The sequence below is a fragment of the Mastomys coucha genome, unplaced genomic scaffold (assembly GCF_008632895.1).
Source record: "Mastomys coucha isolate ucsf_1 unplaced genomic scaffold, UCSF_Mcou_1 pScaffold4, whole genome shotgun sequence".
Taxonomy (NCBI): Eukaryota; Metazoa; Chordata; class Mammalia; order Rodentia; family Muridae; genus Mastomys; species Mastomys coucha.
Genome location: NW_022196910.1, coordinates 57,177,690 through 57,193,137, shown reverse-complemented (window position 1 = coordinate 57,193,137; position 15,448 = coordinate 57,177,690). Strand labels below are relative to the sequence as shown.

The 15,448-nt window shown below is 35.2% G+C and overlaps 1 pseudogene; it reads left to right on the top strand.

The window, feature by feature from the left end:
- The first annotated feature begins 12,981 nt into the window (after positions 1-12,981).
- Positions 12,982-13,914, top strand: LOC116075883 (annotated as a pseudogene).
- Positions 13,915-15,448: the final 1,534 nt, after the last annotated feature.

The following is a 15,448-nucleotide window of genomic DNA, read 5'->3' as shown; positions in this document are numbered from 1 at the left end:
GAAATATGTCGCTGAAGTTCTGTTCCTCATCTTTGATGATTTGTCTACAACAAATCTAACTGATAAAAATCAACATAGAAAACATGGATACATGAACATGAGTCACAAGACAAGCATAGCTATATCTCTATCTTTCTCTCTGTGTCTTTCTCTGTGTGTGTATGTGCCTGAGTGTTGATCCTTTATCTTTCTGCTTCCCTCTTTTTTTATTTTATGCTATCTACATTTTGATCATACCCCCGAAGATACATTTTCTATATTTAGCAGATTATTCTATGTTTTCATTCTGCAATTATCTATTGCTTTTACTATTCTATGAAATGTACAAATTGAATATAAGTTCTTCTAATACTTCATTATGGACATTATACATTTCCTTTGTCATCTTTCCTATAAACCAAATTACTTATTATGGAAACCAGTGATCAACTTAATATGTAAAGGAGTAGTTTACACATCAAAGTACAAATGTAAATAATATAGTTTCAATTAATATTTTCTAAACAAAACAATAAACATCATTATATTTTTCTAAATAACATTCCTCTTTTAAAAAAGACTCTACCATAAAACTTGTCTCCTTGCCTTATTAGAGACCATAAAATTTTAACCTTCATTCTTGATCTCTGAAATAAAACTAACATAGTTAGTTTTAGTCAATATGTATATAATTGCTGAAAAAGTTCTTGAAATTTAAACATAAAACAGCAAGAACATAATTTATTTTACCTCATGTATCCATAATTCATAGTTGACAACTGAAATACACAGATATTTTAATTTGCCCTTTATCTTAAAAATTTATATCAGTAACACAAACTTGACTTGATCAGTCTAAATAATGGATGCTCAAATATTAAGGAAATATACCACATTCTCCACATTTAATAGCTAATATCTTTCACTACACTATATAGTTCTATACATAGAACTGCATGAGAAGACAGTAAAGCTGAAATATTGTTTATAAACAACTTGAAAATATTTACCAATTTAAAGTATCAAGAACACAATAATCTGCTTAGTTTTCTTAATCCAAATTCATGTCCTGGTCCTGTAGCACAAAGGGAAATATGTGTTTATGTCTCTCCTCTCACAGAGCTGGGCATCTCCTCACAGGACCTCTGACATTTAATCTCAAATCATGTAGTGAAACATCTTCTTTATGTTTCCCCACCATACATCTAGGAATCTGACATATTCCTTACAATATCTTAACAAGAAATCTCTAGATGAGAGATTTATTGCTATAAAATTATTCTAACTATTCTAATATTTCCCAAAGGAATGTTAGCATTAAGTTTCCCTAGGGGGAAAAACAGCAATTATACTATGTTTGCAACAAATAACTTCAAAATATTCTACAAAACATGGAAATGCATAATGACCTCTGGATAAATAATAATAGGGCACTAGCATATACAAGTAGAATATTACTTCCAGCAATCATATTTAATTGGTTCATTATGTGACCTACATCTCCAGAGATTTCAGAACTTATCTGTAAGGAATCAGTTAGGTATTTTTGAAAGGATGAGATCTAACAGCACAATCTTCTCACACTGATTTTCAAAGGACAGTGTTGAGATAAACTACATGCCACTCTCAAGTTACTCCACAGTCTGTAAAATGGCAGTGGGTTTTTTAGGCTGAGCCTTTCCTGATAGACTCCATTTCACAAGCAGCCCGGGACTCCATTTTGAGGGTAGAGGGCAATTGTGGCATAGTGACAAAGAATACGTGTTATCCACAGCACCAGGAAAAATCAGTTTAAAACATGGAAGAAAAGGTGCAGTGATGGTCTAATGAGAAAATGCAGCTGGCCCTGAATCTGCTATGTAGCCAAGGATTGGCTTATCCTCCTACCTGCTCCAACCAAAACCTATTATCATAGGTTTCACTATTGTCTTTTTCGATATATTTCCCCACAGTATTGACATAGCTACTTTTACATATACATTAGCTGAAAATATTGTTCTATTTTCAATTAAAAATTGTGGTAAATAATATATTTTAAGATCTTTTCAGTCTTTTTTTGATCTGACATTTTATTTTTTAATTTAATTTATTTATTCCTCCCAAGTGCTGGGATTAAAGGTGTGCGCCACCACTGCCTGACTTATCTGACATTTTAAAAGAAGAATATGATATATCATATTACCAAGTTCCCTCAAAGACAGATATCTTTGTGGTTTTTTATCTTGACACAAACTACTTTCTTTTTTTATACTATTGAGATGTGTTATGGACTTTTTCTTTAAACCCTGTGCATATTTTCTGGAAACTGTAGAATATTGCTAACTGAACCATTTTTACAATAATTTACTCTATAAGTGAAAAGATATGTATCTAAATTTTAAAATCAGACAGTAAAATCCTATGAATAACCTGTCTGCATAGCATTGAGAAGCACCTGAGAAAACTTTGAAAATTTTATTTCATAGCTAATATACATACTCAAGTTATTAATTATAATTACCTGTAAAAGTAAATTTTATTCATCTAATGCTGAATATGCTAACCATTTCTAGTTCTTTCTGAACTCTGGCTGGCTGATTCAACTCAGGTGTTCTGGCTCAAAACTTCTTTCCAAGGTGATCAATTCAAACTTGCTTCTCTCTTGACTTCTGACTGAATTGTTCTGCATGGCCTCAAACTAACACTGACAATCTGCTCTAGTCTTCTGTTCTGTCTCATTCTCTGACTTGTTCTGCAACTAATCTCTGTAAAATTGTTTCTCTCTCTCTCTCTCTCTCTCTCTCTCTCTCTCTCTCTCTCTCTCTCTTTCATGTATGTAGGTATGTGTGCATCTGTGTGTGTCTTTCTCCATCTCTGTCTGTCTGTCTGTCTCTCTATATGTGTGTTTGTGTCTCTCTGTGTGTGTTCTTCTCTCAGTCACCTCTTTCCTGTCTGTTTTTATGAGAGTTGGGTGTATCCTATATCTGACTCATTTTGTCAAATTGTTCTCTTATTTATCATGTTATCTACCCCTCCGTAAGACATCTCTTTTGAATGTGGTTTCTCCTTTCTATAAACTAATTTTACTTTCATTGTTTGGGATTAAAGGTATGTACTAAGGGCATATCTGTGTTCAAGACAAATCAAACTGTAATCCAGGGCCTATCTGCATTCCAGCTGGATCACATAGACCTAGAAGGTCTTTAGTTGTGATCCCTTGCCAAAGCAGCCATATTACTGGGTTAAAATCCCTCTACAATTATTTGTTAATTGACAATTTGCTCTGCCCTTAAAAAAAGTTTTATAATTTCACTAATATCATCATCATCATCTTCCTAGCTCATAAACACAAAACTTTATTGTGTTTTTATTTTTTGCATTTCTTCTTATTGTGTATGCTCCTACATTTGTGAGTGTGCTCCTATGTGTGTGAGTGTGCTCCTATGTGTGTGAGTGTGCTCCTATGTGTGTGAGTGTGCTCCTATGTGTGTGTGTGCTCCTATGTGTGTGAGTGTGCTCCTATGTGTGTGAGTGTGCTCCTATGTGTGTGAGTGTGCTCCTATGTGTGTGAGTGTGCTCCTATTAGAGTGTGTTCAGGAGATGGAGGCTAGAGTACATACTTCAGGAGTCACCTCTCTACTCCACTGTAAGTGTTCTGGGAATTGAACTTGAATTATCAGACTTAGTGAAAAGAATCTTTACATGCTGAGCTATTGATGCCCTATTTTGTTTCACCTGTAAGCCTTTGGGTGTCCTCATTATCTCTCTGGACCCAGAGATCACTAATTTGACTCAGATATAATTGCTGGTCAGTTCTTCTCAGGGTTCACCTGTCTCTCCATCCTTGATAATAAGATTGTGTTTTATATCAAGAGGTGATCTTCTCCAGACTAGATATGTCAGCCTCTTATAATCTCTTTATTTATCATGGAATTGTAGGAAGGGCCAGAATTCTGTTCCCAACACCTATGTCAGATGGCTAACAACTGCCTGTGATACCAGCTCCTGGAATCTGCCTCTGAACCTCCCAGACACAGACACAGAACTAAAAATAGAATAAAACTATAAAAAGTGGTCCACTTACATAGAAAAATCATAAAGGGAACACAGCTGCCAGCAGGGATTTATCCCAGGCTGTCTGCTAGGAGGAAGAGAGTGAGAAGCAGACAATCAAAGCTGATTGCTTCCAGCAACCAGACAAATTAAGGATAGAAATTTATATATTTGATTTAATTGTTTTTAAGGATTTCTTCCCATGGTTTGGAACTGATACAGAGAACCTCAGCTTAGAGAAGCTGGGAGCTCCTGCTGTACGGAGTCTTGCTGGCTGCTAGAAAGAGGACAATGAGCGGCAGAACGCCAGATGATAGAAGCAGCCTGCTTCCGACAAGCAAACAGTCAGAAGATTGAGATTTTTAAATTTAGATTTAATTGTTTTTAAGAATAGAAGAATGTATAATGATAATTATTTAAATGTTCTTAGATATAAAGAGATATCAAGCTCCACAGAAGGGAGAAGGTAGGGAAAGTGAATGAAAAAATACTTTAAAGAAATTTAAAAGTCTTGCTAGGGCAAATTCTCAAATGGGTTTGTGTGGTATTTCTGGGACTGTCTAGTCTGGTATGACAAAGCCTGTAAATAGGCTTATGCAGTAAGTAGAAGACAACTTAATTAAAGTTAAAAATAGATATGTATAAATATTGAGGACTCAATCTTCAAAATATTAGATCAAAAGCAAGGGATAGGCAGCCTAAACTATCTGAGACAGTAGAAATTTAGGCCTTGAAAATTATATAAAAAGAAAGGGGCATATTTCAGTATTAATCCACAGAAATGTTAATCTCAATAGTAGAGAGGATTTAAGTATATATAGAGTATAAATAATTTAGGCCTTGATCTCAGGTAGGTAGGGGAAGGGACATCAAAGAAACACTGTCTCAACAGAGAGTATTTGCTTAGATTGCTTTAATTGCATTGGATTGTTTTAATTATCAAAATGCATGCGGTTATGAGTTTGGAGGTTATATTAAAATTCATCGGGGAGAAAGGTCAAGTTATATCTTTAATGGTTTCTAGTTACTTGACCAAGGACATGCAATTTTTAGGAGAAAGTCTCTCTATTTGTGTTGGCTGGAAAGGGGAAAAGGCTTTGGACCCCTTCCAGAGTGATATGGATCAGATGTGACAGGGGAAGACCCCTGAAGATCTTGAAAAATCAAACAAGACAGGTAACTTGATCTGCTGATTCATCAACATGGGAACTGCCCAATAACTGGTTTAGACCTAAAAATGTCTCTAGCCAAAACTTCAGTTAAAATTAGACAATAAATATTGTTGGTTATAGAATCCTTAAGATTCTTCATGCCCCCCTTCATACAGCATGAATGAAGATTTATTACAATTGTTTATTGATAGAATTAACTCATAAAAAGACATTTGAAATGTAAATAAATAAAATAACCAAAAAAAAAAAAAAAAAAAAACCCAAGGAGCCAAATTTCATCCTTAACTGATCTGTGAACCCTGCACAATCCCTATGAATATCTAGTGGTACTAAAAACATTTTGGTTGTGAAGCTCATATATTACAAAATGTACAGTTTTGACAAGATTCATCATCAGAGATGCTGAATTTACCTGCTGTTCCAGCCCCCGGCTTCCTGATGTTGTCTAGAGACTTGCTTCTAGAGCAGCATCATGAATTGCTACTGATTCCAGATAAACTTGCCTCATCCAACCTTTTAGACAGATCCAGTCAGAACTTCAGTTAAGCCCTGAGCATTTTAAGCACACAAAGACTGGATAACATGCTAAAGCTCGTTTTCTTAAGCCTAACCGATTTTCTAATTTTCCTACCCCTTTAAAGAATTTCTCTGTTCAGGACATTTTTCCCTGTGCCCATGTGCTTGAGGCTCTTCCCCACTTTCTCTTCCATTAATTTCAATGTATCTGATTTTATGTGGAGGTCCTTGTTCCACTTGGACTTGAGCTTTGTAAAAGGAGATAAGAATTGATCGATTTGCATTCTTCTACAAGCTAACCACCAGTTGAGACAGCACCATTTGTTGAAAATGCTTTTTTTCTTTTCTTTTTCTTTTCTGTTTTTGTGGTATTTTTTTTTAATTAGATATTTTCTTTATTTACCTTTCAGATGTTCTCCCCTTTCCTAGTTTCCCCTCCAAACAAAACCTTATTCCCTCCCCCATCCCCCTGCTCACCAACCCACCCTTGCCTGCTTCCTGGCCCTGGTATTCCCCTACACTGGGGCATAGAACCTTCACACGAACAAGGGCTTCTCCTCCCATTGATGACCAATTAGACCATCCTCTGCTAAATATGCAGCTGGAGCCATGAGTCCCACCATGTGTACTCTTTGGTTGGTGGTTTAGTCCCTGGGAGCTCTGGGGGTACTGTTTAGTTCATATTGTTGTTCCTCCTATGGGGCTGCAAACCCCTTCAGCTTCTTGGGTCCTTTCTTTAGTTCCTGAGGACCTTGTGCTCAGTCCAATGGATAGCTGTGAGCCTCCACTTCTATATTAGTCAGGCACAGGCAGACCCTCTCAGGAGACAGCTATATCAGGCTCCTATCAGCCAGCACTTGCTGGCACCCAAAATAGTGTCTGGGTTTGGTGATTGTATATGGAAAGGTTCCCCAGGTGGGGCAGTCTCTGGATTGTCCATCCTTCAGTCTCTGCAACTCCTTCCATGTGTATTTTGTTTTCCCTTCTAAGAAAAATCAAAGTATCCACACTTTGGTCTTCCTTCTTCTTGAGTTTCTTGTGGTTTGTGGATTGTATCTTGGATATTTTGTGCTTCTAGACTAATATCCACTTGTCAGTGAGTGCATACAATGTATGTACTTTTGTGATTGGGTACCTCACTCAGGATGATAACCTCCAGATCTATCCATTTCCCTAAGAATTTCATAAATTCATTGTTTTTAATAGCTCAATAGTATTCCATTGTGTAAATGTGCCACATTTTCTGTATCCATTCCTCTGTTGAGGGACATCTGGGTTCTTTCCAGCTTCTGGCTATTATGAATAAGGCTTCTATGAACACATTGGAGCATGTGTCCTCATTGCATGTTGGAGTATCTTTTGGTATATGCCCAGGAGTTGTATTGCTGAGTCCTCCAGTAGTACTATGTCCAATTTTCTGAGGAACCGCCAAACTCCACTAAAATCAAGGACTAGACAAGGCTGCCCACTCTCTCCTTACCTATTCAATATTGTATTCAAAGTCTTAGCCAGAGCTATTAGACAACAAAAGGACATCAGTGGGGTACAAATTGGAAAGGAAGAAGTCAAATTATCACTATTTGCAGATACTTAAGTGACTCCAAAAATTTCACCTACTAAACCTGATAAACAACTTCATCAAAGTAGATAGATATAAAATTAACTCAAGCAAATCAGTATCCGTTCTCTACAGAAAGGATAAAAAGGCTGAGAAAGAAGATAGGGAAACAACATCCTTCACAATAGTCACAAATAATATAATATACACTAGTGTGACTCTAACTAAGCAAGTGAAAGATCTGTGTGACAAGAACTTCAAGTCTCTTAAGAAAGAAATTGAAGAAGATCTCAGAAGATGGAAAGATCTCCCACGCTCACGAATTGGCAGGATTAATATAGTAAAAATGACCATCTTGCCAGAAACAATCTACAGATTCAATGCAATCCTCATCAAAATTCCAACTCAATTCTTCACAGAGTTAGAAAGAGCAGTTTTCAAATTCATCTGGAATAACAAAAAACCTAGGATAACGAAAACTATTCTCAACAATAAAAGAACTTCTGGTGGAATCACCATCCTGGACCTTAAGCTGTACCACAGAGCAATTGTGATAAAAACTGCATGGTATTGGTACAGTGACAGGCTTGTAGATCAGTGGAATAGAATTGAAGACCCAGAAATGAAGCCACACTTATGGTCACTTGATCTTTGACAAGGGAGCTAAAAACATCCAGTTGGAAAAAAGACAGTTGCTCTGTTATGCTTGCAGACCAGAACCTAGCATAAAGGTTCTCTGAGAGGGTCTACCTAGCATCCAATAAAAACAAATAGAGACCCACAGCCAAACATTAGATGGAACTAGGGAAGTCCTGTGGAAGAGTTAGGAGAAGGGTTGAGGAACCCAAAGGAAAAGGGACTCTCTAGCAAGACCAACATAGTCAACTAACCTGGACCCTTGTGGGCTCCCAGAAACTAAACCACCAACCAAAAAATAAGCATAGGCTAGACCTAGGCCCCCTGCACATATGTAATAGAAGTACAGCTTGGTCTTTCTGCAGGTCCCCCAACTGAAGGAGGGCTGTCCCTGAATCTGTTATCTGCCTGTGGATCCTGTTCTGCTAGCTGAGTCCCCTTGTCTGCTCTCAGTGGGAGATGTGCCTAGTCCAGCGTGACTTGATGTGCTGGAAGGAAGGGGACATGACCCTGGTGGAGTTTGGTCTTCTCAGAGAAAAAAATGGGATGTTGGAGGATGATCTGTGTAAGAGGGTACTGAGAGGAGAGAGGGTCTGATGTTGGGTTGTAAAATGAATAAATAAATTAGTTAATTAAAAATTGGTGAATAACAAAACATGAATTTTTCACCTGTTTACTTTTCATAACCACTTGAAATGAACACAGATTTTTGTAACCATAATTTCAAGTGTGGATATGTCATAATATTCAAGTTTTGTAGCAATCTATCATCAATACCCTGGAAGCAATGTTGAAAAATTAAGAACTGTTTATACGTGTCTGAGTATGTGTGCATGTACATTCTTGGTTAAGGTTTATTTTTATTAAAAAAATTTATAATTTCTGCATCACAGAATTTAACAATCCCTTAGAAAATATGTCTATGGTTCTCAATTACCCTGAGAATTCTTGTTGTTATGAGAATTTCCTGTAGACACTAGACAAAAAAAATCCTCCATAGTCTCATGAGACTGGTAATTTTCACATAACACTTTTCCATATTCATTCATGTTTATAACACTTGAACTGCAGGAAACTGTAAAACTGAGAGCAATGTGGGAGGTTTCATATAAACGTGAGATAAATTAGTCAAATATATTTTTAAGAGAACATTTACGCAGCCTGTATTTTGAGGTAGAATGAGGTGCATGTATAGAAGGGCGGATCCTCTGTGCTTTCTATTCACAGGGATGATGACCTGTTTTGAAGTGCAGAAAGACTGCTCAAACCTGGGCAGAGAGCCTATTAGGAAAGCTGCTGAACAGTAAAAGGGTTAGTGTTTGTTACCATTTATATTAGATTTGTGAATAATTGTGCAACATTAGTAGTCAATATAATCATGGTCTAACATGGAAAGAAACTTTGAATTTTTAATACTCTCTAACATTTCATTGAACAAACTGAAGATAATTTGCATTTATTAGCTTGTATCATTTTATTTTGTAGAGACTTTTTAAACCACAAAAATCCATGGTAAATGTCATTGTGGAGGCAGTGCAGGTCAGTGTTTTGGTGCAATGGAATTATCTTGCATGATGGTGTATTTGTACCCACATTGTCATTGGATGTCTTTTCTAAATAGGAACATTTTGTAATATTTCACAGCCCTCTAACATGCACCTGTGAAATGGATATTTTTCATAGCATAGTTTTATGACTTATCAGAAATAACAAATGAAGGGAAATACAGACATTGATTTTAAAGAAAAAAATTTTTAATTCGTACTGTCCTTTGATTTACTCAGATTTATCTGTCTAGATTATAACCCTTTTTAATGGTATGTTGTAACAACTTTCTTTTTTTCCAGAGCTGAGGACCAAATCCAGGGCCTGTGCTTGCTAGGCAAGTGCTCTACCACTGAGCTAAATCCCCAACAACTTTTTAAGGGAAAAATACATTTTTCTCTCATCCAATTCATCTCAATCATCCTTCCTCCTCCCCCAGCTTCCTCTTACCTACTCTTCTCTAGCTGTACTCCCCATCAAATTTCCCTTCAAAAAAAGATCTAGACTCCTAGAGACAACAACTAAGCAATAACAAAACAATAAATAATAAACACAACAACAACTAAACAATAATCAAAATAAGATACAATAAGAAAGTCAAAAGTTCACATATAGAGGCTGGACATGACAACTCAATAAAAGGAAAAGAATCTCAGAAGCAGGCCAAAAATCAGAGATATGCCTGTCGCCTCAGTTCCTTTTATTTTGATCAGATATGTTCTGCTAAAATCTCCTATCATTGAGAAGACTTCTTGACTCTTTTTTGCCAATTTGTATTTTATGTGTTCTGCTTCTAAACAAAATTATCTGCATTAGAAGTTAAAATAGTTGAAATGTTTCTTGTAATATCCTTAACATAGAAGACATAATCTTACATAGCATCTATTAAATTTCAATTTTGACTGTTTTTTAAAAAGTTAATGTAACCCAGGAAGAGATTATATTTAGATGTTTTTCTAAATCTTATTAGAAGAAATGTGTAACTTGGCTTTTAATAAGAATTCTTTTTCCAACCCTGTCTTGATGCAATCAAAATTTTAGAGATATGAAAACAGTCTGTGTTCATTTCACCATCTGTCTCAATATATTTTTTAATATTTTAATACTACTCTGGATTTATTCTGTAATATTTAAAGCTACTTGCCCCATGCAATGTTTGTAGAATATTAGTAAGTGTATTTTTACAAACATAGTTCTCAGAAAAAAACAATTGTTTTTATTAATTCCAAAGTGACTTGTTATTTCACTAATATTATTTTGTTAAAGATGTTTGTATATTCAAATTTTATTTCAGCAGCAGTCTCACCATCAGCTGTGAGTTTGAATATCATACCTTAATCTTTTCCTTTAGGTCAGAGGTTCTCTACCTATGGGCCACTTGACTCACAATCCTGTCCCAGGGTTACTAAGATCACTGGAAGTATCAGAGATTTGCATCACAGTTCATAAGAGTAGCACAATTAGAGTTATTAAGTAGCATCAAAAATAATTTTATGGTTGGAGGTCACCATAGCATGAGGAAGTGCTGCAGCATTAGGAAGGTTGAGAACCACTAGTATAGATCATGCTCACTTAAATTATATTAGTGTTTTTATTTGAAATATAAGAAATGAGAAATAGCATATGCATTCATAATGCAAGCATGTTGTATCTTATGCTTTAATATATTGATTTTAATTTGCTTATTTATAGCCATAGTTTCAATATTTTAAATATTACTTGTGTCAATTCTCCTCACTTAGAAAAACATACCATTTATTGTTGGGCTTCCTTGATGTTTATTTCCCCTTACTTTAATTTTGCTTTCCCATAACATATCCCAAAGTCACTTTATATTTATATATTTCCACTCCTTTTTTGTTACCATGTCACTAGACCCTATGTGTATTTTAGGTCACTACAATGTGATCAGGTATTTCTAGACATCTATGTTATCATTAAAATGGTTCATAATAAAATACGTTCTGAAAGAAGTGATACCTCAGGGATGAGTCATCAAAGAGAGGGGTTAGAAGTCTTCAAAGGGTACAAAATAGAAATTGTTTCCTCAGAACTGTATGTAATTCATGATCATTAGCCACAAAAGAAATTATGTGCTAGAAATGAGGCTCCATAGCACAGGAATTGCTTAGCATGTGCAAGGCTTGGCTTCTGTTCTCATAACCAAGAAACATAAAACAAGCGTTTGGTGTTTCAATATGTTACTATCTGAATGAAGTAGGCAAACTTCAAATTAGTTGATATTTTTCTAGGATTAATGTTATATATGTGTGATATAAAAGCCAAATGGAGCTTGTTGTAAATATGTGGTTGGGGTTCATTTTATGCTTTCTAAAATTAGTCATAAATTAATATATTTTTATTTTTAGTTGAGGTATTTTTAATTAGTTCTTTGAGAATTTGACAAGATAAATTGAGATGTGACTACACCAGGCCCACTCCCATCTCCTTTCAGAGCAACTCTTCCTTCCCCATACATCTAACTTTGTGCTCCTTTTTTGCTCATGCTTCTAACATATCAAGTCCTTTTGCACTGCTTATGCATTTTAACTCTAACACATTGTATGAAAATGATGTGCATTATCTGGTTTTTATGGACTTGCCAATTAGGCACAAAAAGGATAATAAATACTGGTTATATTTACAGGCTTCAATATTGCTTAAATATTGCCTTATTGCTAAGTTTAAAAGAAATCTTTAATTACCATGAGATGCAGAAGATATATTTATAACATATACAACTTTTAGAAATGAAGTGGCTTGGCACATGTATCTGAATCATCACATTTCTAACTGTATCACACATTAGGCACAACTCTTACTTTTCTTGACCCATCTTCTCTCCCCATTCAGTTATGGTTTGAATTAGAAGTCAGCAGTAAGAAACTATACAGCACCTGCAATGTTTCTCGCAGAAAATGTCACTAATGACACCCTAGGATTTGGAATGTTTCTACTTTTTTCAATGATTTTTGAAATACCACTGCAACCCGGTCACTATGTTCTTCCCTGTGCCAGTTGCTTACCTGGACCTATTATAAAATTTCCTCCCTTATAATGATTATGTGTGAGAAATTTCTTTTTCTATTACATGTACAATGCTATCCAACAGGAAAAGATTGGCAGTTATTGGGGCCATTGTAAGTAACACAATTTGATACCAAGATCATTTTCTATCTCAAGTGCCAAATAATGAGATATTAATGAAATTAAGTAATGTTAAATATTGAATATGCACTTTAAAATGTATTTGAAAGATAACCACAGATGAAAACTTATGAAACTAGAACTGTATTTCAAATGAAAAGCATACCTCTATTAACAGAACAGTAGGGTTGGCTCAATTCTGTATATTAGTAGGATCTGAGTTCTTGTATACAATTGTGTTAAAGGACATGTTCATAGGAAGACTTGTATAATGATGTCTAAATAATTGCACATTACTATGAATGTAGAATTTTTAAGGCAGAAAAGGAAAAATAAGTTTTCCTAGATGTGATATAATTTTTATATTTTCTATAGATTTTCAGGAACAAACAAGAAATGAAGAATCAGTAAGGAGAGTTAGAGTTCATTTTGCTTGGACTGACAGATGACCCTCAGCTACAAATTCTGATTTTCCTGTTTCTGTTTTTCAATTACATTTTGAGCATGATGGGGAATGTAATAATCATTCTCCTCACCTTGTTGGATTCCCATCTCAAGATTCCAATGTATTTTTTCCTCCGGAATTTCTCCTTCATAGAAATTGCATTCACCACAGTGTACATTCCTAGGTTCCTGATAAACATTCTCTCAGGAAACAGAACAATTTCCTACAATGCTTGTGCAGCTCAATTGTTTTTTGTATTCCTACTAGGATCCACAGAGTTCTACCTCCTGGCTGCCATGTCCTATGATCGCTATGTAGCCATCTGCAAACCACTGCACTACCCCATCATCATGAATAGCAAAGTTTGCCACATACTGGTCCTCAGCTGCTGGGTAACTGGATTCCTAGTCATCTTCCCTCCTTTGCTCTTGGGGCTCAAACTGGATTTCTGTACTTCTGGAACAATAGATCATTTTCTTTGTGACCCTTCTCCTGTCCTGCAGCTGTCTTGTACAGACACACAGTTAATAGAATTGATGACTTTTGTCTTAGCTATAATGACACTTGTCATCACCTTGATCTTAGTGGTTCTCTCCTACACACTCATCATCAAAACCATCCTGAAGTTCCCTTCAGCTCAACAACAGATAAAGGCCTTTTCCACCTGCTCCTCACACATGGTTGTTGTCTCCATTACTTATGGGAGTTGTATCTTCATGTATGTTAAAACATCAGCCAAAGAGAGAGTGACCTTAAATAAAGGTGTAGCTGTGTTCAATACCTCTGTGGCCCCTTTGCTAAACCCTTTCATTTACACCCTAAGGAACCAGCAGGTGAAGGATGCTTTCAAACATGTGCTTCATAGATTTTGTACAAAACAATGAAATAAGGTTTAGACATAAACAACCTGCTGTTAAAACATCAATGATTAAATAGACGGCAATTCTCAATTGCATTAGTTGGGATCTGAGCCATTTCACTCACTGAGTGCTTAGTTCATGTTAACATTGTCCCCTTTAGATGCATATATTGTCTTTTATTCCAGCATATCTTCTTATGTGGGGGGTGAGAAAGCCTTAAATCAGAATCTTAAATGTTATGCATACAGATAAATTCTCTTCTCATATTTTTTTATGTTTTCAATGTTTATTCAGAAGAAACTTGATATATTTAACAAGTTAATTAACCATTTTACTTATTGACATTGTAAAAGATGCTGATAGAAAATAATATAATGTAAAATAATTGAAATCATCAGAGCACAATGAGACTTTGGTAATTTGAATGGTGAATGTAACATTCCAGGATAGAAACATCACTTATGATGAAACCTGAAAACTGAATAAAGAAAATATTTAAGAGTGCTGTGGTGAGTAACATAAAAGATGCCAAATAATTGGGATTCTGCTGCAAAAAAAAAGTCACTTGTACAAGTATCTCAGTTTAGAATATGGTCTTTTATTAGATAAATTAAATGATATTTGCTTAAAATGATTAAAGTATGAGTTCTATGCTAATAATTGTATTGGTTTATAATTTAAATGTTGAAGATGGTAGTTAACCAAGACAATTTTATTTATTATTCATTAATATGCTGGTATGGAGAAATTTTTAACTATCAAATAAAAATCATAAATTCAAAGGTCTTAGTTAATTTGTATTATGCAAATATTCATAAATTGATTATTCAGATCTTAAAACAATAATGTAATATTATTTTAAACCAATACATTGGAAATGTGAACACACCCATGTGTAAGGTGCCACCACAGTAAGTTATTCTCTTTGCCTATTCACTTTGTGACATGACCTATTTCCAATTGGCAGTTTGGGGTAACTATAAATCCATCTCGCCTTTCTGAACTTTCATAGGAAAGAAACAGAACAGAGACAGTGTATATCTGTTCTTTGGTTTTTGTAGCTGAATGTGTTTCAGTTCCCCCTTGCTTCTCCATGGATATGTTCTGATCTTCATGACCATTATGCTTTTTCTCACAGCCAATTTTCCTCTAATCCAGTAGTTTGCCAATTTCATTCTCTGAACACTCAACCAACAAGAATGAATAATTCTCAATGTGTGAGAATAAACTTCAGTTCATGAAAGCTCTGTCTTTCTTTTTGCCATTATAGGAAAAAATTAACACCTGCTTATTAAGAAGCAAGTTTTAATTAAAAAAACAGTTCCATTAAATATTGGAGATTCCATTCTCAAGGCAAGAAAGCTTATTAAATTTTCTCTGGTGAATAAGGTTGAAAACTTCAAATAGGGCATAGTCCACATTTTGTCACCCCTTCTAGAACCTACCTCACCTGAAATCTAGGACTCACTTTGCTTACATTGCTTACAACAGGTTCTGAGATTCAACCCCTTTTGAAGCAGAGTAGAGGGGACCTCTGAAAATTGCCAGTAGAATGTCT